At 48.5% G+C, this 26,270-nt stretch overlaps 1 protein-coding gene and 1 long non-coding RNA gene across 4 annotated transcripts in view; both read left to right on the plus strand.

Annotated features, from left to right (window-relative positions):
* Positions 1-26,270, plus strand: part of slc39a8 (solute carrier family 39 member 8) — a 96,881-nt gene that overhangs the window by 9,530 nt on the left and 61,081 nt on the right. The gene's annotated exons all lie outside the window — the stretch shown is intronic.
* On the plus strand, positions 425-20,948 carry LOC145858021 (uncharacterized). 2 transcript variants are annotated; one of them, XR_014378771.1, is made up of 3 exons: positions 425-8,137; positions 8,321-9,896; positions 10,480-13,802. It is a non-coding gene; the product is annotated as an uncharacterized LOC145858021 (long non-coding RNA). The 2 variants fall into 2 exon arrangements; XR_014378770.1 differs by adding an exon at positions 20,853-20,948 and having other exon boundaries at positions 426-9,896; positions 10,480-13,740.

Here is a 26,270-nt window from a genome sequence, read left to right on the forward strand (position 1 = left end):
AGGGGGCTGGGTGGGTGACTAGGTGGTGGTGTGACTAGGTGGTGGTGTGACTAGGTATTATATGGTACTAGTGGTGTGACTAGGTAGTGGTGTGACTAGGTAGTGGTGTGACTAGGTGGTGGTGTGACTAGGTAGTGGTGTGACTAGGTGGCAGTGTGACTAGGTAGCGGTGTGACTAGGTGGCGGTGTGACTAGGTAGTGGTGTGACTAGGTAGTGGTGTGACTAGGTAGCAGCGTGACTAGGTAGTGGTGTGACTAGGTAGTGGTGTGACTAGGTGGTGGTGTGACTAGGTGGTGGTGTGACTAGGTGGTGGTGTGACTAGGTAGTGGTGTGACTAGATAGTGATGTGACTAGGTGGTGGTGTGACTAGGTGGTGGTGTGACTAGGTAGTGGTGTGTCTAGAGTGAGGCTGGAGGTGTGACTAGGTAGTGGTGTGACTAGGTAGTGGTGTGACTAGGTAGTGGTGTGACCAGGTAGTGGTGTGACTAGGTGGTGGTGGTGTGACTAGGCAGTGGTGTGACTAGATAGTGATGTGACTAGGTAGTGGTGTGACTAGGTAGTGGTGTGACTAGGTAGTGGTATGACTAGGTATTATATGGTACTAGTGGTGTGACTAGGTAATGGTGTGACTAGGTAGTGGTGTGACTAGGTATTATATGGTACTAGTGGTGTGACTAGGTAGTGGTGTGACTAGGTAGTGGTGTGACTAGGTATTATATGGTACTAGTGGTGTGACTAGGTAGTGGTGTGACTAGGTGGTGGTGTGACTAGGTGGTGGTGTGACTAGGTATTATATGGTACTAGTGGTGTGACTAGGTAGTGGTGTGACTAGGTATTATATGGTACTAGTGGTGTGACTAGGTAGTGGTGTGACTAGGTAGTGGTGTGACTAGGTATTATATGGTACTAGTGGTGTGACTAGGTAGTGGTGTGACTAGGTAGTGGTGTGACTAGGTGGTGGTGTGACTAGATAGTGATGTGACTAGGTAGTGGTGTGACTAGCTAGTGGTGTGACTAGGTAGTGGTGTGACTAGGTATTATATGGTACTAGTGGTGTGACGAGGTAGTGGTGTGACTAGGTATTATATGGTACTAGTGGTGTGACTAGGTATTATATGGTACTAGTAGTGTGACTAGGTATTATATGGTACTAGTGGTGTGACTAGGTAGTGGTGTGACTGGGTAGTGGTGTGACTAGGTATTATATGGTACTAGTGGTGTGACTAGGTAGTAGTGTGACTAGGTGGCGGTGTGACTAGGTAGTGGTGTGACTAGGTATTATATGGTACTAGTGGTGTGACTAGGTAGTGGTGTGACTAGGTAGTGGTGTGACTAGGTGGCAGTGTGACTAGGTGGCGGTGTGACTAGGTAGCGGTGTGACTAGGTAGTGGTGTGACTAGGTAGCGGCGTGACTAGGTAGTGGTGTGACTAGGTAGTGGTGTGACTAGATAGTGGTGTGACTAGGTAGTGGTGTGACTAGGTAGTGGTGTGACTAGGTAGTGGTATGATTAGGTATTATATGGTACTAGTGGTGTGACTAGGTAATGGTGTGACTAGGTAGTGGTGTGACTAGGTATTATATGGTACTAGTGGTGTGACTAGGTAGTGGTGTGACTAGGTAGTGGTGTGACTAGGTATTATATGGTACTAGTGGTGTGACTAGGTAGTGGTGTGACTAGGTGGTGGTGTGACTAGGTGGTGGTGTGACTAGGTATTATATGGTACTAGTGGTGTGACTAGGTAGTGGTGTGACTAGGTAGTGGTGTGACTAGGTAGTGGTGTGACTAGGTATTATATGGTACTAGTGGTGTGACTAGGTAGTGGTGTGACTAGGTAGTGGTGTGACTAGGTAGTGGTGTGACTAGGTATTATATGGTACTAGTGGTGTGACTAGGTAGTGGTGTGACTAGGTAGTGGTGTGACTAGGTAGTGGTGTGACTAGGTAGTGGTATGACTACATTTTTACATTTACATTTTAGTCATTTAGCAGACGCTCTTATCCAGAGCGACTTACAGTAGTGAATGCATACATTTCATACAATTTCATACATTTTTTTTGCTGGCCCCCCGTGGGAATCGAACCCACAACCCTGGCGTTGCAAACACCATGCTCTACCAACTGAGCTACAGGGAAGGCTGTAGGTATTATATGGTACTAGTGGTGTGACTAGGTAATGGTGTGACTAGGTAGTGGTGTGACTAGGTATTATATGGTACTAGTGGTGTGACTAGGTAGTGGTGTGACTAGGTATTATATGGTACTAGTGGTGTGACGAGGTAGTGGTGTGACTAGGTATTATATGGTACTAGTGGTGTGACTAGGTATTATATGGTACTAGTGGTGTGATTAGGTAGTGGTGTAACTAGGTAGTGGTGTGACGAGGTCGTGGTGTGACTAGGTATTATATGGTACTAGTGGTGTGACTAGGTATTATATGGTACTAGTAGTGTGACTAGGTATTATATGGTACTAGTGGTGTGACTAGGTAGGGGTGTGACTGGGTAGTGGTGTGACTAGGTATTATATGGTACTAGTGGTGTGACTAGGTAGTGGTGTGACTAGGTGGTGGTGTGACTAGGTAGTGGTGTGACTAGGTATTATATGGTACTAGTGGTGTGACGAGGTAGTGGTGTGACTAGGTAGTGGTGTGACTAGGTAGTGGTGTGACTAGGTATTATATGGTACTAGTGGTGTGACTAGGTAGTGGTGTGACTAGGTAGTGGTGTGACTAGGTGGTGGTGTGACTAGGTAGTGGTGTGACTAGGTGGCAGTGTGACTAGGTGGCGGTGTGACTAGGTGGCCGTGTGACTAGGTAGCCGTGTGACTAGGTAGCCGTGTGACTAGGTAGCAGCGTGACTAGGTAGTGGTGTGACTAGGTAGTGGTGTGACTAGGTGGTGGTGTGACTAGGTGGTGGTGTGACTAGGTGTTGGTGTGACTAGGTAGTGGTGTGACTAGGTGGTGGTGTGACTAGGTAGTGGTGTGACTAGGTAGCGGTGTGACTAGGTAGTAGTGTGACTAGGTGGCGGTGTGAGTAGGTAGTGGTGTGACTAGGTATTATATGGTACTAGTGGTGTGACTAGGTAGTGGTGTGACTAGGTAGGGGTGTGACTAGGTGGTGGTGTGACTAGGTAGTGGTGTGACTAGGTGGCAGTGTGACTAGGTAGCGGTGTGACTAGGTGGCGGTGTGACTAGGTAGCGGTGTGACTAGGTAGTGGTGTGACTAGGTAGCAGCGTGACTAGGTAGTGGTGTGACTAGGTAGTGGTGTGACTAGGTAGTGGTGTGACTAGGTGGTGGTGTGACTAGGTGGTGGTGTGACTAGGTGGTGGTGTGATTAGGTAGTGGTGTGACTAGGTGGTGGTGTGACTAGGTAGTGGTGTGACTAGATAGTGATGTGACTAGGTGGTGGTGTGACTAGGTGGTGGTGTGACTAGGTAGTGGTGTGTCTAGATAGTGATGTGACTAGGTAGTGGTGTGACTAGGTAGTGGTGTGACTAGGTAGTGGTGTGACCAGGTAGTGGTGTGACTAGGTGGTGGTGGTGTGACTAGGTAGTGGTGTGACTAGGCAGTGGTGTGACTAGATAGTGATGTGACTAGGTAGTGGTGTGACTAGGTAGTGGTGTGACTAGGTAGTGGTATGACTAGGTATTATATGGTACTAGTGGTGTGACTAGGTAATGGTGTGACTAGGTAGTGGTGTGACTAGGTATTATATGGTACTAGTGGTGTGACTAGGTAGTGGTGTGACTAGGTAGTGGTGTGACTAGGTATTATATGGTACTAGTGGTGTGACTAGGTAGTGGTGTGACTAGGTAGTGGTGTGACTAGGTAGTGGTATGACTAGGTATTATATGGTACTAGTGGTGTGACTAGGTAATGGTGTGACTAGGTAGTGGTGTGACTAGGTATTATATGGTACTAGTGGTGTGACTAGGTAGTGGTGTGACTAGGTAGTGGTGTGACTAGGTAGTGGTGTGACTAGGTATTATATGGTACTAGTGGTGTGACTAGGTAGTGGTGTGACTAGGTGGTGGTGTGACTAGGTGGTGGTGTGACTAGGTATTATATGGTACTAGTGGTGTGACTAGGTAGTGGTGTGACTAGGTAGTGGTGTGACTAGGTGGTGGTGTGACTAGGTAGTGGTGTGACTAGGTGGCAGTGTGACTAGGTAGCGGTGTGACTAGGTGGCGGTGTGACTAGGTAGTGGTGTGACTAGGTAGTGGTGTGACTAGGTAGCAGCGTGACTAGGTAGTGGTGTGACTAGGTATTATATGGTACTAGTGGTGTGACTAGGTAGTGGTGTGACTAGGTAGTGGTGTGACTAGGTGGTGGTGTGACTAGGTAGTGGTGTGACTAGGTGGCAGTGTGACTAGGTAGCGGTGTGACTAGGTGGCGGTGTGACTAGGTAGCCGTGTGACTAGGTAGTGGTGTGACTAGGTAGCAGCGTGACTAGGTAGTGGTGTGACTAGGTAGTGGTGTGACTAGGTGGTGGTGTGACTAGGTGGTGGTGTGACTAGGTATTATATGGTACTAGTGGTGTGACTAGGTAGTGGTGTGACTAGGTAGTGGTGTGACTAGGTAGTGGTGTGACTAGGTTATATATGGTACTAGTGGTGTGACTAGGTAGTGGTGTGACTAGGTAGTGGTGTGACTAGGTGGTGGTGTGACTAGGTAGTGGTGTGACTAGGTGGCAGTGTGACTAGGTAGCGGTGTGACTAGGTGGCGGTGTGACTAGGTAGCCGTGTGACTAGGTAGTGGTGTGACTAGGTAGCAGCGTGACTAGGTAGTGGTGTGACTAGGTAGTGGTGTGACTAGGTGGTGGTGTGACTAGGTGGTGGTGTGACTAGGTGTTGGTGTGACTAGGTAGTGGTGTGACTAGGTGGTGGTGTGACTAGGTAGTGGTGTGACTAGGTAGCGGTGTGACTAGGTAGTAGTGTGACTAGGTGGCGGTGTGAGTAGGTAGTGGTGTGACTAGGTATTATATGGTACTAGTGGTGTGACTAGGTAGTGGTGTGACTAGGTAGGGGTGTGACTAGGTGGTGGTGTGACTAGGTAGTGGTGTGACTAGGTGGCAGTGTGACTAGGTAGCGGTGTGACTAGGTGGCGGTGTGACTAGGTAGCGGTGTGACTAGGTAGTGGTGTGACTAGGTAGCAGCGTGACTAGGTAGTGGTGTGACTAGGTGGTGGTGTGACTAGGTGGTGGTGTGACTAGGTGGTGGTGTGATTAGGTAGTGGTGTGACTAGGTGGTGGTGTGACTAGATAGTGATGTGACTAGGTGGTGGTGTGACTAGGTGGTGGTGTGACTAGGTAGTGGTGTGTCTAGATAGTGATGTGACTAGGTAGTGGTGTGACTAGGTAGTGGTGTGACTAGGTATTATATGGTACTAGTGGTGTGACTAGGTAGTGGTGTGACTAGGTAGTGGTGTGACTAGGTAGTGGTGTGACTAGGTATTATATGGTACTAGTGGTGTGACTAGGTAGTGGTGTGACTAGGTGGTGGTGTGACTAGGTGGTGGTGTGACTAGGTATTATATGGTACTAGTGGTGTGACGAGGTAGTGGTGTGACTAGGTATTATATGGTACTAGTGGTGTGACTAGGTATTATATGGTACTAGTGGTGTGATTAGGTAGTGGTGTAACTAGGTAGTGGTGTGACGAGGTAGTGGTGTGACTAGGTATTATATGGTACTAGTGGTGTGACTAGGTATTATATGGTACTAGTAGTGTGACTAGGTATTATATGGTACTAGTGGTGTGACTAGGTAGTGGTGTGACTGGGTAGTGGTGTGACTAGGTATTATATGGTACTAGTGGTGTGACTAGGTAGTAGTGTGACTAGGTGGCGGTGTGACTAGGTAGTGGTGTGACTGGGTAGTGGTGTGACTAGGTATTATATGGTACTAGTGGTGTGACTAGGTAGTAGTGTGACTAGGTGGCGGTGTGACTAGGTAGTGGTGTGACTAGGTATTATATGGTACTAGTGGTGTGACTAGGTAGTGGTGTGACTAGGTAGGGGTGTGACTAGGTGGTGGTGTGACTAGGTAGTGGTGTGACTAGGTGGCAGTGTGACTAGGTAGCGGTGTGACTAGGTGGCGGTGTGACTAGGTAGCGGTGTGACTAGGTAGTGGTGTGACTAGGTAGCAGCGTGACTAGGTAGTGGTGTGACTAGGTAGTGGTGTGACTAGGTAGTGGTGTGACTAGATAGTGGTGTGACTAGGTAGTGGTGTGACTAGGTAGTGGTGTGACTAGGTAGTGGTATGATTAGGTATTATATGGTACTAGTGGTGTGACTAGGTAATGGTGTGACTAGGTAGTGGTGTGACTAGGTATTATATGGTACTAGTGGTGTGACTAGGTAGTGGTGTGACTAGGTAGTGGTGTGACTAGGTATTATATGGTACTAGTGGTGTGACTAGGTAGTGGTGTGACTAGGTGGTGGTGTGACTAGGTGGTGGTGTGACTAGGTATTATATGGTACTAGTGGTGTGACTAGGTAGTGGTGTGACTAGGTAGTGGTGTGACTAGGTAGTGGTGTGACTAGGTATTATATGGTACTAGTGGTGTGACTAGGTAGTGGTGTGACTAGGTAGTGGTGTGACTAGGTAGTGGTGTGACTAGGTATTATATGGTACTAGTGGTGTGACTAGGTAGTGGTGTGACTAGGTAGTGGTGTGACTAGGTAGTGGTATGACTAGGTATTATATGGTACTAGTGGTGTGACTAGGTAATGGTGTGACTAGGTAGTGGTGTGACTAGGTATTATATGGTACTAGTGGTGTGACTAGGTAGTGGTGTGACTAGGTATTATATGGTACTAGTGGTGTGACGAGGTAGTGGTGTGACTAGGTATTATATGGTACTAGTGGTGTGACTAGGTATTATATGGTACTAGTGGTGTGATTAGGTAGTGGTGTAACTAGGTAGTGGTGTGACGAGGTCGTGGTGTGACTAGGTATTATATGGTACTAGTGGTGTGACTAGGTATTATATGGTACTAGTAGTGTGACTAGGTATTATATGGTACTAGTGGTGTGACTAGGTAGGGGTGTGACTGGGTAGTGGTGTGACTAGGTATTATATGGTACTAGTGGTGTGACTAGGTAGTGGTGTGACTAGGTGGTGGTGTGACTAGGTAGTGGTGTGACTAGGTATTATATGGTACTAGTGGTGTGACTAGGTAGTGGTGTGACTAGGTAGTGGTGTGACTAGGTAGTGGTGTGACTAGGTATTATATGGTACTAGTGGTGTGACTAGGTAGTGGTGTGACTAGGTAGTGGTGTGACTAGGTGGTGGTGTGACTAGGTAGTGGTGTGACTAGGTGGCAGTGTGACTAGGTAGCGGTGTGACTAGGTGGCGGTGTGACTAGGTAGCCGTGTGACTAGGTAGTGGTGTGACTAGGTAGCAGCGTGACTAGGTAGTGGTGTGACTAGGTAGTGGTGTGACTAGGTGGTGGTGTGACTAGGTGGTGGTGTGACTAGGTGTTGGTGTGACTAGGTAGTGGTGTGACTAGGTGGTGGTGTGACTAGGTAGTGGTGTGACTAGGTAGCGGTGTGACTAGGTAGTAGTGTGACTAGGTGGCGGTGTGAGTAGGTAGTGGTGTGACTAGGTATTATATGGTACTAGTGGTGTGACTAGGTAGTGGTGTGACTAGGTAGGGGTGTGACTAGGTGGTGGTGTGACTAGGTAGTGGTGTGACTAGGTGGCAGTGTGACTAGGTAGCGGTGTGACTAGGTGGCGGTGTGACTAGGTAGCGGTGTGACTAGGTAGTGGTGTGACTAGGTAGCAGCGTGACTAGGTAGTGGTGTGACTAGGTAGTGGTGTGACTAGGTGGTGGTGTGACTAGGTGGTGGTGTGACTAGGTGGTGGTGTGATTAGGTAGTGGTGTGACTAGGTGGTGGTGTGACTAGGTAGTGGTGTGACTAGATAGTGATGTGACTAGGTGGTGGTGTGACTAGGTGGTGGTGTGACTAGGTAGTGGTGTGTCTAGATAGTGATGTGACTAGGTAGTGGTGTGACTAGGTAGTGGTGTGACTAGGTAGTGGTGTGACCAGGTAGTGGTGTGACTAGGTGGTGGTGGTGTGACTAGGTAGTGGTGTGACTAGGCAGTGGTGTGACTAGATAGTGATGTGACTAGGTAGTGGTGTGACTAGGTAGTGGTATGACTAGGTATTATATGGTACTAGTGGTGTGACTAGGTAATGGTGTGACTAGGTAGTGGTGTGACTAGGTATTATATGGTACTAGTGGTGTGACTAGGTAGTGGTGTGACTAGGTAGTGGTGTGACTAGGTATTATATGGTACTAGTGGTGTGACTAGGTAGTGGTGTGACTAGGTAGTGGTGTGACTAGGTAGTGGTATGACTAGGTATTATATGGTACTAGTGGTGTGACTAGGTAATGGTGTGACTAGGTAGTGGTGTGACTAGGTATTATATGGTACTAGTGGTGTGACTAGGTAGTGGTGTGACTAGGTAGTGGTGTGACTAGGTAGTGGTGTGACTAGGTATTATATGGTACTATTGGTGTGACTAGGTAGTGGTGTGACTAGGTGGTGGTGTGACTAGGTGGTGGTGTGACTAGGTATTATATGGTACTAGTGGTGTGACTAGGTAGTGGTGTGACTAGGTAGTGGTGTGACTAGGTGGTGGTGTGACTAGGTAGTGGTGTGACTAGGTGGCAGTGTGACTAGGTAGCGGTGTGACTAGGTGGCGGTGTGACTAGGTAGTGGTGTGACTAGGTAGTGGTGTGACTAGGTAGCAGCGTGACTAGGTAGTGGTGTGACTAGGTATTATATGGTACTAGTGGTGTGACTAGGTAGTGGTGTGACTAGGTAGTGGTGTGACTAGGTGGTGGTGTGACTAGGTAGTGGTGTGACTAGGTGGCAGTGTGACTAGGTAGCGGTGTGACTAGGTGGCGGTGTGACTAGGTAGCCGTGTGACTAGGTAGTGGTGTGACTAGGTAGCAGCGTGACTAGGTAGTGGTGTGACTAGGTAGTGGTGTGACTAGGTGGTGGTGTGACTAGGTGGTGGTGTGACTAGGTATTATATGGTACTAGTGGTGTGACTAGGTAGTGGTGTGACTAGGTAGTGGTGTGACTAGGTAGTGGTGTGACTAGGTTATATATGGTACTAGTGGTGTGACTAGGTAGTGGTGTGACTAGGTAGTGGTGTGACTAGGTGGTGGTGTGACTAGGTAGTGGTGTGACTAGGTGGCAGTGTGACTAGGTAGCGGTGTGACTAGGTGGCGGTGTGACTAGGTAGCCGTGTGACTAGGTAGTGGTGTGACTAGGTAGCAGCGTGACTAGGTAGTGGTGTGACTAGGTAGTGGTGTGACTAGGTGGTGGTGTGACTAGGTGGTGGTGTGACTAGGTGTTGGTGTGACTAGGTAGTGGTGTGACTAGGTGGTGGTGTGACTAGGTAGTGGTGTGACTAGGTAGCGGTGTGACTAGGTAGTAGTGTGACTAGGTGGCGGTGTGAGTAGGTAGTGGTGTGACTAGGTATTATATGGTACTAGTGGTGTGACTAGGTAGTGGTGTGACTAGGTAGGGGTGTGACTAGGTGGTGGTGTGACTAGGTAGTGGTGTGACTAGGTGGCAGTGTGACTAGGTAGCGGTGTGACTAGGTGGCGGTGTGACTAGGTGGCGGTGTGACTAGGTAGTGGTGTGACTAGGTAGCAGCGTGACTAGGTAGTGGTGTGACTAGGTAGTGGTGTGACTAGGTGGTGGTGTGACTAGGTGGTGGTGTGACTAGGTGGTGGTGTGATTAGGTAGTGGTGTGACTAGGTGGTGGTGTGACTAGGTAGTGGTGTGACTAGATAGTGATGTGACTAGGTGGTGGTGTGACTAGGTGGTGGTGTGACTAGGTAGTGGTGTGTCTAGATAGTGATGTGACTAGGTAGTGGTGTGACTAGGTAGTGGTGTGACTAGGTATTATATGGTACTAGTGGTGTGACTAGGTAGTGGTGTGACTAGGTAGTGGTGTGACTAGGTAGTGGTGTGACTAGGTATTATATGGTACTAGTGGTGTGACTAGGTAGTGGTGTGACTAGGTGGTGGTGTGACTCGGTGGTGGTGTGACTAGGTATTATATGGTACTAGTGGTGTGACTAGGTAGTGGTGTGACTAGGTAGTGGTGTGACTAGGTGGTGGTGTGACTAGGTAGTGGTGTGACTAGGTGGCAGTGTGACTAGGTAGCGGTGTGACTAGGTGGCGGTGTGACTAGGTAGTGGTGTGACTAGGTAGTGGTGTGACTAGGTAGCAGCGTGACTAGGTAGTGGTGTGACTAGGTAGTGGTGTGACTAGGTGGTGGTGTGACTAGGTGGTGGTGTGACTAGGTGGTGGTGTGACTAGGTGGTGGTGTGACTAGGTAGTGGTGTGACTAGATAGTGATGTGACTAGGTGGTGGTGTGACTAGGTGGCGGTGTGACTAGGTAGTGGTGTGTCTAGATAGTGATGTGACTAGGTAGTGGTGTGACTAGGTAGTGGTGTGACTAGGTAGTGGTGTGACCAGGTAGTGGTGTGACTAGGTAGTGGTGTGACTAGGTAGTGGTGTGACTAGGCAGTGGTGTGACTAGATAGTGATGTGACTAGGTAGTGGTGTGACTAGGTAGTGGTGTGACTAGGTAGTGGTATGACTAGGTATTATATGGTACTAGTGGTGTGACTAGGTAATGGTGTGACTAGGTAGTGGTGTGACTAGGTATTATATGGTACTAGTGGTGTGACTAGGTAGTGGTGTGACTAGGTAGTGGTGTGACTAGGTATTATATGGTACTAGTGGTGTGACTAGGTAGTGGTGTGACTAGGTGGTGGTGTGACTAGGTAGTGGTGTGACTAGGTATTATATGGTACTAGTGGTGTGACTAGGTAGTGGTGTGACTAGGTAGTGGTGTGACTAGGTGGTGGTGTGACTAGGTATTATATGGTACTAGTGGTGTGACGAGGTAGTGGTGTGACTAGGTATTATATGGTACTAGTGGTGTGACTAGGTATTATATGGTACTAGTGGTGTGATTAGGTAGTGGTGTAACTAGGTAGTGGTGTGACGAGGTAGTGGTGTGACTAGGTATTATATGGTACTAGTGGTGTGACTAGGTATTATATGGTACTAGTAGTGTGACTAGGTATTATATGGTACTAGTGGTGTGACTAGGTAGTGGTGTGACTGGGTAGTGGTGTGACTAGGTATTATATGGTACTAGTGGTGTGACTAGGTAGTAGTGTGACTAGGTGGCGGTGTGACTAGGTAGTGGTGTGACTGGGTAGTGGTGTGACTAGGTATTATATGGTACTAGTGGTGTGACTAGGTAGTAGTGTGACTAGGTGGCGGTGTGACTAGGTAGTGGTGTGACTAGGTATTATATGGTACTAGTGGTGTGACTAGGTAGTGGTGTGACTAGGTAGGGGTGTGACTAGGTGGTGGTGTGACTAGGTAGTGGTGTGACTAGGTGGCAGTGTGACTAGGTAGCGGTGTGACTAGGTGGCGGTGTGACTAGGTAGCGGTGTGACTAGGTAGTGGTGTGACTAGGTAGCAGCGTGACTAGGTAGTGGTGTGACTAGGTAGTGGTGTGACTAGGTAGTGGTGTGACTAGATAGTGGTGTGACTAGGTAGTGGTGTGACTAGGTAGTGGTGTGACTAGGTAGTGGTATGATTAGGTATTATATGGTACTAGTGGTGTGACTAGGTAATGGTGTGACTAGGTAGTGGTGTGACTAGGTATTATATGGTACTAGTGGTGTGACTAGGTAGTGGTGTGACTAGGTAGTGGTGTGACTAGGTATTATATGGTACTAGTGGTGTGACTAGGTAGTGGTGTGACTAGGTGGTGGTGTGACTAGGTGGTGGTGTGACTAGGTATTATATGGTACTAGTGGTGTGACTAGGTAGTGGTGTGACTAGGTAGTGGTGTGACTAGGTAGTGGTGTGACTAGGTATTATATGGTACTAGTGGTGTGACTAGGTAGTGGTGTGACTAGGTAGTGGTGTGACTAGGTAGTGGTGTGACTAGGTATTATATGGTACTAGTGGTGTGACTAGGTAGTGGTGTGACTAGGTAGTGGTGTGACTAGGTAGTGGTATGACTAGGTATTATATGGTACTAGTGGTGTGACTAGGTAATGGTGTGACTAGGTAGTGGTGTGACTAGGTATTATATGGTACTAGTGGTGTGACTAGGTAGTGGTGTGACTAGGTATTATATGGTACTAGTGGTGTGACGAGGTAGTGGTGTGACTAGGTATTATATGGTACTAGTGGTGTGACTAGGTATTATATGGTACTAGTGGTGTGATTAGGTAGTGGTGTAACTAGGTAGTGGTGTGACGAGGTCGTGGTGTGACTAGGTATTATATGGTACTAGTGGTGTGACTAGGTATTATATGGTACTAGTAGTGTGACTAGGTATTATATGGTACTAGTGGTGTGACTAGGTAGGGGTGTGACTGGGTAGTGGTGTGACTAGGTATTATATGGTACTAGTGGTGTGACTAGGTAGTGGTGTGACTAGGTGGTGGTGTGACTAGGTAGTGGTGTGACTAGGTATTATATGGTACTAGTGGTGTGACTAGGTAGTGGTGTGACTAGGTAGTGGTGTGACTAGGTAGTGGTGTGACTAGGTATTATATGGTACTAGTGGTGTGACTAGGTAGTGGTGTGACTAGGTAGTGGTGTGACTAGGTGGTGGTGTGACTAGGTAGTGGTGTGACTAGGTGGCAGTGTGACTAGGTAGCGGTGTGACTAGGTGGCGGTGTGACTAGGTAGCCGTGTGACTAGGTAGTGGTGTGACTAGGTAGCAGCGTGACTAGGTAGTGGTGTGACTAGGTAGTGGTGTGACTAGGTGGTGGTGTGACTAGGTGGTGGTGTGACTAGGTGTTGGTGTGACTAGGTAGTGGTGTGACTAGGTGGTGGTGTGACTAGGTAGTGGTGTGACTAGGTAGCGGTGTGACTAGGTAGTAGTGTGACTAGGTGGCGGTGTGAGTAGGTAGTGGTGTGACTAGGTATTATATGGTACTAGTGGTGTGACTAGGTAGTGGTGTGACTAGGTAGGGGTGTGACTAGGTGGTGGTGTGACTAGGTAGTGGTGTGACTAGGTGGCAGTGTGACTAGGTAGCGGTGTGACTAGGTGGCGGTGTGACTAGGTAGCGGTGTGACTAGGTAGTGGTGTGACTAGGTAGCAGCGTGACTAGGTAGTGGTGTGACTAGGTAGTGGTGTGACTAGGTGGTGGTGTGACTAGGTGGTGGTGTGACTAGGTGGTGGTGTGATTAGGTAGTGGTGTGACTAGGTGGTGGTGTGACTAGGTAGTGGTGTGACTAGATAGTGATGTGACTAGGTGGTGGTGTGACTAGGTGGTGGTGTGACTAGGTAGTGGTGTGTCTAGATAGTGATGTGACTAGGTAGTGGTGTGACTAGGTAGTGGTGTGACTAGGTAGTGGTGTGACCAGGTAGTGGTGTGACTAGGTGGTGGTGGTGTGACTAGGTAGTGGTGTGACTAGGCAGTGGTGTGACTAGATAGTGATGTGACTAGGTAGTGGTGTGACTAGGTAGTGGTATGACTAGGTATTATATGGTACTAGTGGTGTGACTAGGTAATGGTGTGACTAGGTAGTGGTGTGACTAGGTATTATATGGTACTAGTGGTGTGACTAGGTAGTGGTGTGACTAGGTAGTGGTGTGACTAGGTAGTGGTGTGACTAGGTATTATATGGTACTAGTGGTGTGACTAGGTAGTGGTGTGACTAGGTAGTGGTGTGACTAGGTGGTGGTGTGACTAGGTGGCATGGTGTGACTAGGTAGCGGTGTGACTAGATAGGTAGGTGTGACTAGGTAGTGGTGTGACTAGGTGGTGGTGTGACTAGGTGGTGGTGTGACTAGGTATTATATGGTACTAGTGGTGTGACTAGGTGGTGGTGTGACTAGGTAGTGGTGTGACTAGGTAGCGGTGTGACTAGGTAGTAGTGTGACTAGGTGGCGGTGTGACTAGGTAGTAGTGTGACTAGGTAGTAGTAGTGGTGACTAGGTAGTGTGACTATGGTACTAGTGGTGTGACTAGGTAGTGGTGTGACTAGGTGGTGGTGTGACTAGGTAGTGGTGTGACTAGGTGGCAGTGTGACTAGGTAGCGGTGTGACTAGGTGGCGGTGTGACTAGGTAGCGGTGTGACTAGGTAGTGGTGTGACTAGGTAGCAGCGTGACTAGGTAGGGGCTGGAGTGGTGTGACTAGGTGGTGGTGTGACTAGGTGGTGGTGTGACTAGGTAGTGGTGTGACTAGGTGGTGGTGTGACTAGGTAGTGGTGTGACTAGATAGTGATGTGACTAGGTGGTGGTGTGACTAGGTGGTGGTGTGACTAGGTAGTGGTGTGTCTAGATAGTGATGTGACTAGGTAGTGGTGTGACTAGGTAGTGGTGTGACTAGGTAGTGGTGTGACCAGGTAGTGGTGTGACTAGGTGGTGGTGGTGTGACTAGGTAGTGGTGTGACTAGGTAGTGGTGTGACTAGGTAGTGGTATGACTAGGTATTATATGGTACTAGTGGTGTGACTAGGTAATGGTGTGACTAGGTAGTGGTGTGACTAGATAGTGATGTGACTAGGTAGTGGTGTGACTAGGTAGTGGTGTGACTAGGTAGTGGTGTGACTAGGTAGTGGTGTGACTAGGTATTATATGGTACTAGTGGTGTGACTAGGTAGTGGTGTGACTAGGTAGTGGTGTGACTAGGTAGTGGTGTGACTAGGTATTATATGGTACTATTGGTGTGACTAGGTAGTGGTGTGACTAGGTGGTGGTGTGACTAGGTGGTGGTGTGACTAGGTATTATATGGTACTAGTGGTGTGACTAGGTAGTGGTGTGACTAGGTAGTGGTGTGACTAGGTGGTGGTGTGACTAGGTAGTGGTGTGACTAGGTGGCAGTGTGACTAGGTAGCGGTGTGACTAGGTGGCGGTGTGACTAGGTAGTGGTGTGACTAGGTAGTGGTGTGACTAGGTAGCAGCGTGACTAGGTAGTGGTGTGACTAGGTATTATATGGTACTAGTGGTGTGACTAGGTAGTGGTGTGACTAGGTAGTGGTGTGACTAGGTGGTGGTGTGACTAGGTAGTGGTGTGACTAGGTGGCAGTGTGACTAGGTAGCGGTGTGACTAGGTGGCGGTGTGACTAGGTAGCCGTGTGACTAGGTAGTGGTGTGATAGTGGTGTGACTAGGTAGTGGTGTGACTAGGTAGCGGCGTGACTAGGTAGTGGTGTGGCTACGTAGTGGTGTGACAAGGTGGTGGTGTGACTAGGTGGTGGTGTGACTAGGTGGTGGTGTGACTAGGTAGTAGGTGGTGACTAGGTGGTGGTGTGACTAGGTAGTGGTGTGACTAGGTGGCGGTGTGACTAGGTAGTAGTGTGACTAGGTGGCGGTGTGAGTAGGTAGTGGTGTGACTAGGTATTATATGGTACTAGTGGTGTGACTAGGTAGTGGTGTGACTAGGTAGGGGTGTGACTAGGTGGTGGTGTGACTAGGTAGTGGTGTGACTAGGTGGCAGTGTGACTAGGTAGCGGTGTGACTAGGTGGCGGTGTGACTAGGTGGCGGTGTGACTAGGTAGTGGTGTGACTAGGTAGCAGCGTGACTAGGTAGTGGTGTGACTAGGTAGTGGTGTGACTAGGTGGTGGTGTGACTAGGTGGTGGTGTGACTAGGTGGTGGTGTGATTAGGTAGTGGTGTGACTAGGTGGTGGTGTGACTAGGTAGTGGTGTGACTAGATAGTGATGTGACTAGGTGGTGGTGTGACTAGGTGGTGGTGTGACTAGGTAGTGGTGTGTCTAGATAGTGATGTGACTAGGTAGTGGTGTGACTAGGTAGTGGTGTGACTAGGTATTATATGGTACTAGTGGTGTGACTAGGTAGTGGTGTGACTAGGTAGTGGTGTGACTAGGTAGTGGTGTGACTAGGTATTATATGGTACTAGTGGTGTGACTAGGTAGTGGTGTGACTAGGTGGTGGTGTGACTCGGTGGTGGTGTGACTAGGTATTATATGGTACTAGTGGTGTGACTAGGTAGTGGTGTGACTAGGTAGTGGTGTGACTAGGTGGTGGTGTGACTAGGTAGTGGTGTGACTAGGTGGCAGTGTGACTAGGTAGCGGTGTGACTAGGTGGCGGTGTGACTAGGTAGCGGTGTGACTAGGTAGTGGTGTGACTAGGTAGCAGCGTGACTAGGTAGTGGTGTGACTAGGTAGTGGTGTGACTAGGTGGTGGTGTGACTAGGTGGTGGTGTGACTAGGTGGTGGTGTGACTAGGTGGTGGTGTGACTAGGTAGTGGTGTGACTAGATAGTGATGTGACTAGGTGGTGGTGTGACTAGGTGGTGGTGTGACTAGGTAGTGGTGTGTCTAGATAGTGATGTGACTAGGTAGTGGTGTGACTAGGTAGTGGTGTGACCAGGTAGTGGTGTGACTAGGTGGTGGTGGTGTGACTAGGTAGTGGTGTGACTAGGCAGTGGTGTGACTAGATAGTGATGTGACTAGGTAGTGGTGTGACTAGGTAGTGGTGTGACTAGGTAGTGGTATGACTAGGTATTATATGGTACTAGTGGTGTGACTAGGTAATGGTGTGACTAGGTAGTGGTGTGACTAGGTATTATATGGTACTAGTGGTGTGACTAGGTAGTGGTGTGACTAGGTAGTGGTGTGACTAGGTATTATATGGTACTAGTGGTGTGACTAGGTAGTGGTGTGACTAGGTGGTGGTGTGACTAGGTGGTGGTGTGACTAGGTATTATATGGTACTAGTGGTGTGACTAGGTAGTGGTGTGACTAGGTAGTGGTGTGACTAGGTAGTGGTGTGACTAGGTATTATATGGTACTAGTGGTGTGACTAGGTAGTGGTGTGACTAGGTAGTGGTGTGACTAGGTATTATATGGTACTAGTGGTGTGACTAGGTAGTGGTGTGACTAGGTAGTGGTGTGACTAGGTGGTGGTGTGACTAGATAGTGATGTGACTACGTAGTGGTGTGACTAGGTAGTGGTGTGACTAGGTAGTGGTGTGACTAGGTATTATATGGTACTAGTGGTGTGACGAGGTAGTGGTGTGACTAGGTATTATATGGTACTAGTGGTGTGACTAGGTATTATATGGTACTAGTGGTGTGATTAGGTAGTGGTGTAACTAGGTAGTGGTGTGACGAGGTAGTGGTGTGACTAGGTATTATATGGTACTAGTGGTGTGACTAGGTATTATATGGTACTAGTAGTGTGACTAGGTATTATATGGTACTAGTGGTGTGACTAGGTAGTGATGTGACTGGGTAGTGGTGTGACTAGGTATTATATGGTACTAGTGGTGTGACTAGGTAGTAGTGTGACTAGGTGGCGGTGTGACTAGGTAGTGGTGTGACTAGGTATTATATGGTACTAGTGGTGTGACTAGGTAGTGGTGTGACTAGGTAGGGGTGTGACTAGGTGGTGGTGTGACTAGGTAGTGGTGTGACTAGGTGGCAGTGTGACTAGGTAGCGGTGTGACTAGGTGGCGGTGTGACTAGGTAGCGGTGTGACTAGGTAGTGGTGTGACTAGGTAGCAGCGTGACTAGGTAGTGGTGTGACTAGGTAGTGGTGTGACTAGGTAGTGGTGTGACTAGATAGTGGTGTGACTAGGTAGTGGTGTGACTAGGTAGTGGTGTGACTAGGTAGTGGTATGATTAGGTAGTATATGGTACTAGTGGTGTGACTAGGTAATGGTGTGACTAGGTAGTGGTGTGACTAGGTATTATATGGTACTAGTGGTGTGACTAGGTAGTGGTGTGACTAGGTAGTGGTGTGACTAGGTATTATATGGTACTAGTGGTGTGACTAGGTAGTGGTGTGACTAGGTGGTGGTGTGACTAGGTGGTGGTGTGACTAGGTATTATATGGTACTAGTGGTGTGACTAGGTAGTGGTGTGACTAGGTAGTGGTGTGACTAGGTAGTGGTGTGACTAGGTATTATATGGTACTAGTGGTGTGACTAGGTAGTGGTGTGACTAGGTAGTGGTGTGACTAGGTAGTGGTGTGACTAGGTATTATATGGTACTAGTGGTGTGACTAGGTAGTGGTGTGACTAGGTAGTGGTGTGACTAGGTAGTGGTATGACTAGGTATTATATGGTACTAGTGGTGTGACTAGGTAATGGTGTGACTAGGTAGTGGTGTGACTAGGTATTATATGGTACTAGTGGTGTGACTAGGTAGTGGTGTGACTAGGTATTATATGGTACTAGTGGTGTGACGAGGTAGTGGTGTGACTAGGTATTATATGGTACTAGTGGTGTGACTAGGTATTATATGGTACTAGTGGTGTGATTAGGTAGTGGTGTAACTAGGTAGTGGTGTGACGAGGTAGTAGTGTGACTAGGTATTATATGGTACTAGTGGTGTGAATAGGTATTATATGGTACTAGTAGTGTGACTAGGTATTATATGGTACTAGTGGTGTGACTAGGTAGTGGTGTGACTGGGTAGTGGTGTGACTAGGTATTATATGGTACACTAGGTAGTGGTGTGACTAGGTGGTGGTGTGACTAGGTGGTGGTGTGACTAGGTGTTGGTGTGACTAGGTAGTGGTGTGACTAGGTGGTGGTGTGACTAGGTAGCCGTGTGACTAGGTAGTGGTGTGACTAGGTAGCAGCGTGACTAGGTAGTGGTGTGACTAGGTAGTGGTGTGACTAGGTGGTGGTGTGACTAGGTGGTGGTGTGACTAGGTGTTGGTGTGACTAGGTAGTGGTGTGACTAGGTGGTGGTGTGACTAGGTAGTGGTGTGACTAGGTGGTGGTGTGACTAGGTAGTGGTGTGACTAGGTGGCAGTGTGACTAGGTAGCGGTGTGACTAGGTGGCGGTGTGACTAGGTAGCCGTGTGACTAGGTAGTGGTGTGACTAGGTAGCAGCGTGACTAGGTAGTGGTGTGACTAGGTAGTGGTGTGACTAGGTGGTGGTGTGACTAGGTGGTGGTGTGACTAGGTGTTGGTGTGACTAGGTAGTGGTGTGACTAGGTGGTGGTGTGACTAGGTAGTGGTGTGACTAGGTAGCGGTGTGACTAGGTAGTAGTGTGACTAGGTGGCGGTGTGAGTAGGTAGTGGTGTGACTAGGTATTATATGGTACTAGTGGTGTGACTAGGTAGTGGTGTGACTAGGTAGGGGTGTGACTAGGTGGTGGTGTGACTAGGTAGTGGTGTGACTAGGTGGCAGTGTGACTAGGTAGCGGTGTGACTAGGTGGCGGTGTGACTAGGTGGCGGTGTGACTAGGTAGTGGTGTGACTAGGTAGCAGCGTGACTAGGTAGTGGTGTGACTAGGTAGTGGTGTGACTAGGTGGTGGTGTGACTAGGTGGTGGTGTGACTAGGTGGTGGTGTGATTAGGTAGTGGTGTGACTAGGTGGTGGTGTGACTAGGTAGTGGTGTGACTAGATAGTGATGTGACTAGGTGGTGGTGTGACTAGGTGGTGGTGTGACTAGGTAGTGGTGTGTCTAGATAGTGATGTGACTAGGTAGTGGTGTGACTAGGTAGTGGTGTGACTAGGTATTATATGGTACTAGTGGTGTGACTAGGTAGTGGTGTGACTAGGTAGTGGTGTGACTAGGTAGTGGTGTGACTAGGTATTATATGGTACTAGTGGTGTGACTAGGTAGTGGTGTGACTAGGTGGTGGTGTGACTCGGTGGTGGTGTGACTAGGTATTATATGGTACTAGTGGTGTGACTAGGTAGTGGTGTGACTAGGTAGTGGTGTGACTAGGTGGTGGTGTGACTAGGTAGTGGTGTGACTAGGTGGCAGTGTGACTAGGTAGCGGTGTGACTAGGTGGCGGTGTGACTAGGTAGTGGTGTGACTAGGTAGTGGTGTGACTAGGTAGCAGCGTGACTAGGTAGTGGTGTGACTAGGTAGTGGTGTGACTAGGTGGTGGTGTGACTAGGTGGTGGTGTGACTAGGTGGTGGTGTGACTAGGTGGTGGTGTGACTAGGTAGTGGTGTGACTAGATAGTGATGTGACTAGGTGGTGGTGTGACTAGGTGGTGGTGTGACTAGGTAGTGGTGTGTCTAGATAGTGATGTGACTAGGTAGTGGTGTGACTAGGTAGTGGTGTGACTAGGTAGTGGTGTGACCAGGTAGTGGTGTGACTAGGTGGTGGTGGTGTGACTAGGTAGTGGTGTGACTAGGCAGTGGTGTGACTAGATAGTGATGTGACTAGGTAGTGGTGTGACTAGGTAGTGATGTGACTAGGTAGTGGTATGACTAGGTATTATATGGTACTAGTGGTGTGACTAGGTAATGGTGTGACTAGGTAGTGGTGTGACTAGGTATTATATGGTACTAGTGGTGTGACTAGGTAGTGGTGTGACTAGGTAGTGGTGTGACTAGGTATTATATGGTACTAGTGGTGTGACTAGGTAGTGGTGTGACTAGGTGGTGGTGTGACTAGGTGGTGGTGTGACTAGGTATTATATGGTACTAGTGGTGTGACTAGGTAGTGGTGTGACTAGGTAGTGGTGTGACTAGGTAGTGGTGTGACTAGGTATTATATGGTACTAGTGGTGTGACTAGGTAGTGGTGTGACTAGGTAGTGGTGTGATAGTGGTGTGACTAGGTGGTGGTGTGACTAGGTGGTGGTGTGACTAGGTAGTGGTGTGACTAGATAGTGATGTGACTAGGTGGTGGTGTGACTAGGTGGTGGTGTGACTAGGTGGTGGTGTGACTAGGTATTATATGGTACTAGTGGTGTGACTAGGTAGTGGTGTGACTAGGTAGTTGTGTGACTAGGTAGTGGTGTGACTAGGTATTATATGGTACTAGTGGTGTGACTAGGTAGTGGTGTGACTAGGTAGTGGTGTGACTAGGTGTGTGACTGGTGTGACTAGGTAGTGGTGTGACTAGGTGGTGGTGTGACTAGGTGGTGGTGTGACTAGGTAGTGGTGTGACTAGGTGGTGGTGTGACTAGGTAGTGGTGTGACTAGGTAGTGAGTGTGACTAGGTAGTGGTGTGACTAGGCTAGGTATTATATGGTACTAGTGGTGTGACTAGGTAGTGGTGTGACTAGGTAGTGGTGTGACTAGGTATTATATGGTACTAGTGGTGTGACTAGGTAGTGGTGTGACTAGGTGGTGGTGTGACTAGGTGGTGGTGTGACTAGGTATTATATGGTACTAGTGGTGTGACTAGGTAGTGGTGTGACTAGGTAGTGGTGTGACTAGGTAGTGGTGTGACTAGGTATTATATGGTACTAGTGGTGTGACTAGGTAGTGGTGTGACTAGGTAGTGGTGTGACTAGGTGGTGGTGTGACTAGGTAGTGGTGTGACTAGGTAGTGGTGTGACTAGGTAGTGGTGTGACTAGGTAGTGGTGTGACTAGGTATTATATGGTACTAGTGGTGTGACTAGGTAGTGGTGTGACTAGGTAGTGGTGTGACTAGGTATTATATGGTACTAGTGGTGTGACTAGGTAGTGGTGTGACTAGGTATTATATGGTACTAGTGGTGTGACGAGGTAGTGGTGTGACTAGGTATTATATGGTACTAGTGGTGTGACTAGGTATTATATGGTACTAGTGGTGTGATTAGGTAGTGGTGTAACTAGGTAGTGTGTGACGAGGTAGTGGTGTGACTAGGTATTATATGGTACTAGTGGTGTGACTAGGTATTATATGGTACTAGTAGTGTGACTAGGTATTATATGGTACTAGTGGTGTGACTAGGTAGTGGTGTGACTGGGTAGTGGTGTGACTAGGTATTATATGGTACTAGTGGTGTGACTAGGTAGTGGTGTGACTAGGTGGTGGTGTGACTAGGTAGTGGTGTGACTAGGTATGGTATAGTGGTGTGACTAGGTAGTGGTGTGACTAGGTAGTGTGACTAGGTGGTGGTGTGACTAGGTGGTGGTGTGACTAGGTAGTGGTGTGACTAGGTGGTGTGTGACTAGGTAGTGGTGTGACTAGGTAGCGGTGTGACTAGGTAGTAGTGTGACTAGGTGGCGGTGTGACTAGGTAGTGGTGTGACTAGGTATTATATGGTACTAGTGGTGTGACTAGGTAGTGGTGTGACTAGGTAGTGGTGTGACTAGGTGGTGGTGTGACTAGGTAGTGGTGTGACTAGGTGGCAGTGTGACTAGGTAGCGGTGTGACTAGGTGGCGGTGTGACTAGGTAGCGGTGTGACTAGGTAGTGGTGTGACTAGGTAGCAGCGTGACTAGGTAGTGGTGTGACTAGGTAGTGGTGTGACTAGGTAGTGGTGTGACTAGGTGGTGGTGTGACTAGGTGGTGGTGTGACTAGGTGGTGGTGTGACTAGGTAGTGGTGTGACTAGGTGGTGGTGTGACTAGGTAGTGGTGTGACTAGATAGTGATGTGACTAGGTGGTGGTGTGACTAGGTGGTGGTGTGACTAGGTAGTGGTGTGACTAGGTAGTGGTGTGACTAGGTAGTGGTGTGACTAGGTAGTGGTGTGACCAGGTAGTGGTGTGACTAGGTGGTGGTGGTGTGACTAGGTAGTGGTGTGACTAGGCAGTGGTGTGACTAGATAGTGATGTGACTAGGTAGTGGTGTGACTAGGTAGTGGTGTGACTAGGTAGTGGTATGACTAGGTATTATATGGTACTAGTGGTGTGACTAGGTAGTGGTGTGACTAGGTAGTGGTGTGACTAGGTATTATATGGTACTAGTGGTGTGACTAGGTAGTGGTGTACTAGGTAGTGGTGTGACTAGGTAGTGGTATGACTAGGTATTATATGGTACTAGTGGTGTGACTAGGTAATGGTGTGACTAGGTAGTGGTGTGACTAGGTATTATATGGTACTAGTGGTGTGACTAGGTAGTGGTGTGACTAGGTAGTGGTGTGACTAGGTAGTGGTGTGACTAGGTATTATATGGTACTAGTGGTGTGACTAGGTAGTGGTGTGAGTGTGACTAGGTAGTGGTGTGACTAGGTAGTGGTGTGACTAGGTGTGGTGTGACTAGGTATTATATGGTACTAGTGGTGTGACTAGGTAGTGGTGTGACTAGGTAGTGGTGTGACTAGGTGGTGGTGTGACTAGGTAGTGGTGTGACTAGGTGGCAGTGTGACTAGGTAGCGGTGTGACTAGGTGGCGGTGTGACTAGGTAGCCGTGTGACTAGGTAGTGGTGTGACTAGGTAGCAGCGTGACTAGGTAGTGGTGTGACTAGGTAGTGGTGTGACTAGGTGGTGGTGTGACTAGGTGGTGGTGTGACTAGGTGTTGGTGTGACTAGGTAGTGGTGTGACTAGGTGGTGGTGTGACTAGGTAGTGGTGTGACTAGGTAGCGGTGTGACTAGGTAGTAGTGTGACTAGGTGGCGGTGTGACTAGGTAGTGGTGTGACTAGGTATTATATGGTACTAGTGGTGTGACTAGGTAGTGGTGTGACTAGGTAGTGGTGTGACTAGGTGGTGGTGTGACTAGGTAGTGGTGTGACTAGGTGGCAGTGTGACTAGGTAGCGGTGTGACTAGGTGGCGGTGTGACTAGGTAGCGGTGTGACTAGGTAGTGGTGTGACTAGGTAGCAGCGTGACTAGGTAGTGGTGTGACTAGGTAGTGGTGTGACTAGGTGGTGGTGTGACTAGGTGGTGGTGTGACTAGGTGGTGGTGTGACTAGGTAGTGGTGTGACTAGGTGGTGGTGTGACTAGGTAGTGGTGTGACTAGATAGTGATGTGACTAGGTGGTGGTGTGACTAGGTGGTGGTGTGACTAGGTAGTGGTGTGTCTAGATAGTGATGTGACTAGGTAGTGGTGTGACTAGGTAGTGGTGTGACTAGGTAGTGGTGTGACTAGGTGGTGGTGGTGTGACTAGGTAGTGGTGTGACTAGGCAGTGGTGTGACTAGGTAGTGGATGTGACTAGGATAGTGGTGTGACTAGGTAGTGGTGTGACTAGGTAGTGGTATGACTAGGTATTATATGGTACTAGTGGTGTGACTAGGTAGTGGTGTGACTAGGTAGTGGTGTGACTAGGTATTATATGGTACGTGGTGTGACTAGGTAGTGGTGTGACTAGGTAGTGGTGTGACTAGGTAGTGGTGTGACTAGGTATTATATGGTACTAGTGGTGTGACTAGGTAGTGGTGTGACTAGGTAGTGGTGTGACTAGGTATTATATGGTACTAGTGGTGTGACTAGGTAGTGGTGTGACTAGGTAGTGGTGTGACTAGGTATTATATGGTACTAGTGGTGTGACTAGGTAGTGGTGTGACTAGGTAGTGGTGTGACTAGGTAGTGGTGTGACTAGGTATTATATGGTACTAGTGGTGTGACTAGGTAGTGGTGTGACTAGGTGGTGGTGTGACTAGGTGGTGGTGTGACTAGGTATTATATGGTACTAGTGGTGTGACTAGGTAGTGGTGTGACTAGGTAGTGGTGTGACTAGGTGGTGGTGTGACTAGGTAGTGGTGTGACTAGGTGGCAGTGTGACTAGGTAGCGGTGTGACTAGGTGGCGGTGTGACTAGGTAGCGGTGTGACTAGGTAGTGGTGTGACTAGGTAGCAGCGTGACTAGGTAGTGGTGTGACTAGGTAGTGGTGTGACTAGGTGGTGGTGTGACTAGGTGGTGGTGTGACTAGGTGGTGGTGTGACTAGGTGGTGGTGTGACTAGGTAGTGGTGTGACTAGATAGTGATGTGACTAGGTGGTGGTGTGACTAGGTGGTGGTGTGACTAGGTAGTGGTGTGTCTAGATAGTGATGTGACTAGGTAGTGGTGTGACCAGGTAGTGGTGTGACTAGGTGGTGGTGGTGTGACTAGGTAGTGGTGTGACTAGGCAGTGGTGTGACTAGATAGTGATGTGACTAGGTAGTGGTGTGACTAGGTAGTGGTGTGACTAGGTAGTGGTATGACTAGGTATTATATGGTACTAGTGGTGTGACTAGGTAATGGTGTGACTAGGTAGTGGTGTGACTAGGTATTATATGGTACTAGTGGTGTGACTAGGTAGTGGTGTGACTAGGTAGTGGTGTGACTAGGTATTATATGGTACTAGTGGTGTGACTAGGTAGTGGTGTGACTAGGTGGTGGTGTGACTAGGTGGTGGTGTGACTAGGTATTATATGGTACTAGTGGTGTGACTAGGTAGTGGTGTGACTAGGTAGTGGTGTGACTAGGTAGTGGTGTGACTAGGTATTATATGGTACTAGTGGTGTGACTAGGTAGTGGTGTGACTAGGTAGTGGTGTGACTAGGTATTATATGGTACTAGTGGTGTGACTAGGTAGTGGTGTGACTAGGTAGTGGTGTGACTAGGTGGTGGTGTGACTAGATAGTGATGTGACTAGGTAGTGGTGTGACTAGGTAGTGGTGTGACTAGGTATTATATGGTACTAGTGGTGTGACTAGGTAGTGGTGTGACTAGGTAGTGGTGTGACTAGGTGGTGGTGTGACTAGGTAGTGGTGTGACTAGGTGGTGGTGTGACTAGGTGGTGGTGTGACTAGGTAGTGGTGTGACTAGGTGGTGGTGTGACTAGATAGTGATGTGACTAGGTAGTGGTGTGACTAGGTAGTGGTGTGACTAGGTAGTGGTGTGACTAGGTATTATATGGTACTAGTGGTGTGACGAGGTAGTGGTGTGACTAGGTATTATATGGTACTAGTGGTGTGACTAGGTATTATATGGTACTAGTGGTGTGATTAGGTAGTGGTGTAACTAGGTAGTGGTGTGACGAGGTCGTGGTGTGACTAGGTATTATATGGTACTAGTGGTGTGACTAGGTATTATATGGTACTAGTAGTGTGACTAGGTATTATATGGTACTAGTGGTGTGACTAGGTAGTGGTGTGACTGGGTAGTGGTGTGACTAGGTATTATATGGTACTAGTGGTGTGACTAGGTAGTGGTGTGACTAGGTGGTGGTGTGACTAGGTAGTGGTGTGACTAGGTATTATATGGTACTAGTGGTGTGACTAGGTAGTGGTGTGACTAGGTAGTGGTGTGACTAGGTAGTGGTGTGACTAGGTATTATATGGTACTAGTGGTGTGACTAGGTAGTGGTGTGACTAGGTAGTGGTGTGACTAGGTGGTGGTGTGACTAGGTAGTGGTGTGACTAGGTGGCAGTGTGACTAGGTAGCGGTGTGACTAGGTGGCGGTGTGACTAGGTAGCCGTGTGACTAGGTAGTGGTGTGACTAGGTAGCAGCGTGACTAGGTAGTGGTGTGACTAGGTAGTGGTGTGACTAGGTGGTGGTGTGACTAGGTGGTGGTGTGACTAGGTGTGGTGTGACTAGGTAGTGGTGTGACTAGGTGGTGGTGTGACTAGGTAGTGGTGTGACTAGGTAGCGGTGTGACTAGGTAGTAGTGT

Source organism: Salmo salar, chromosome 09 (assembly GCF_965601325.2).
Source record: "Salmo salar chromosome 09, fSalSal1, whole genome shotgun sequence".
Classification (NCBI taxonomy): Eukaryota; Metazoa; Chordata; class Actinopteri; order Salmoniformes; family Salmonidae; genus Salmo; species Salmo salar.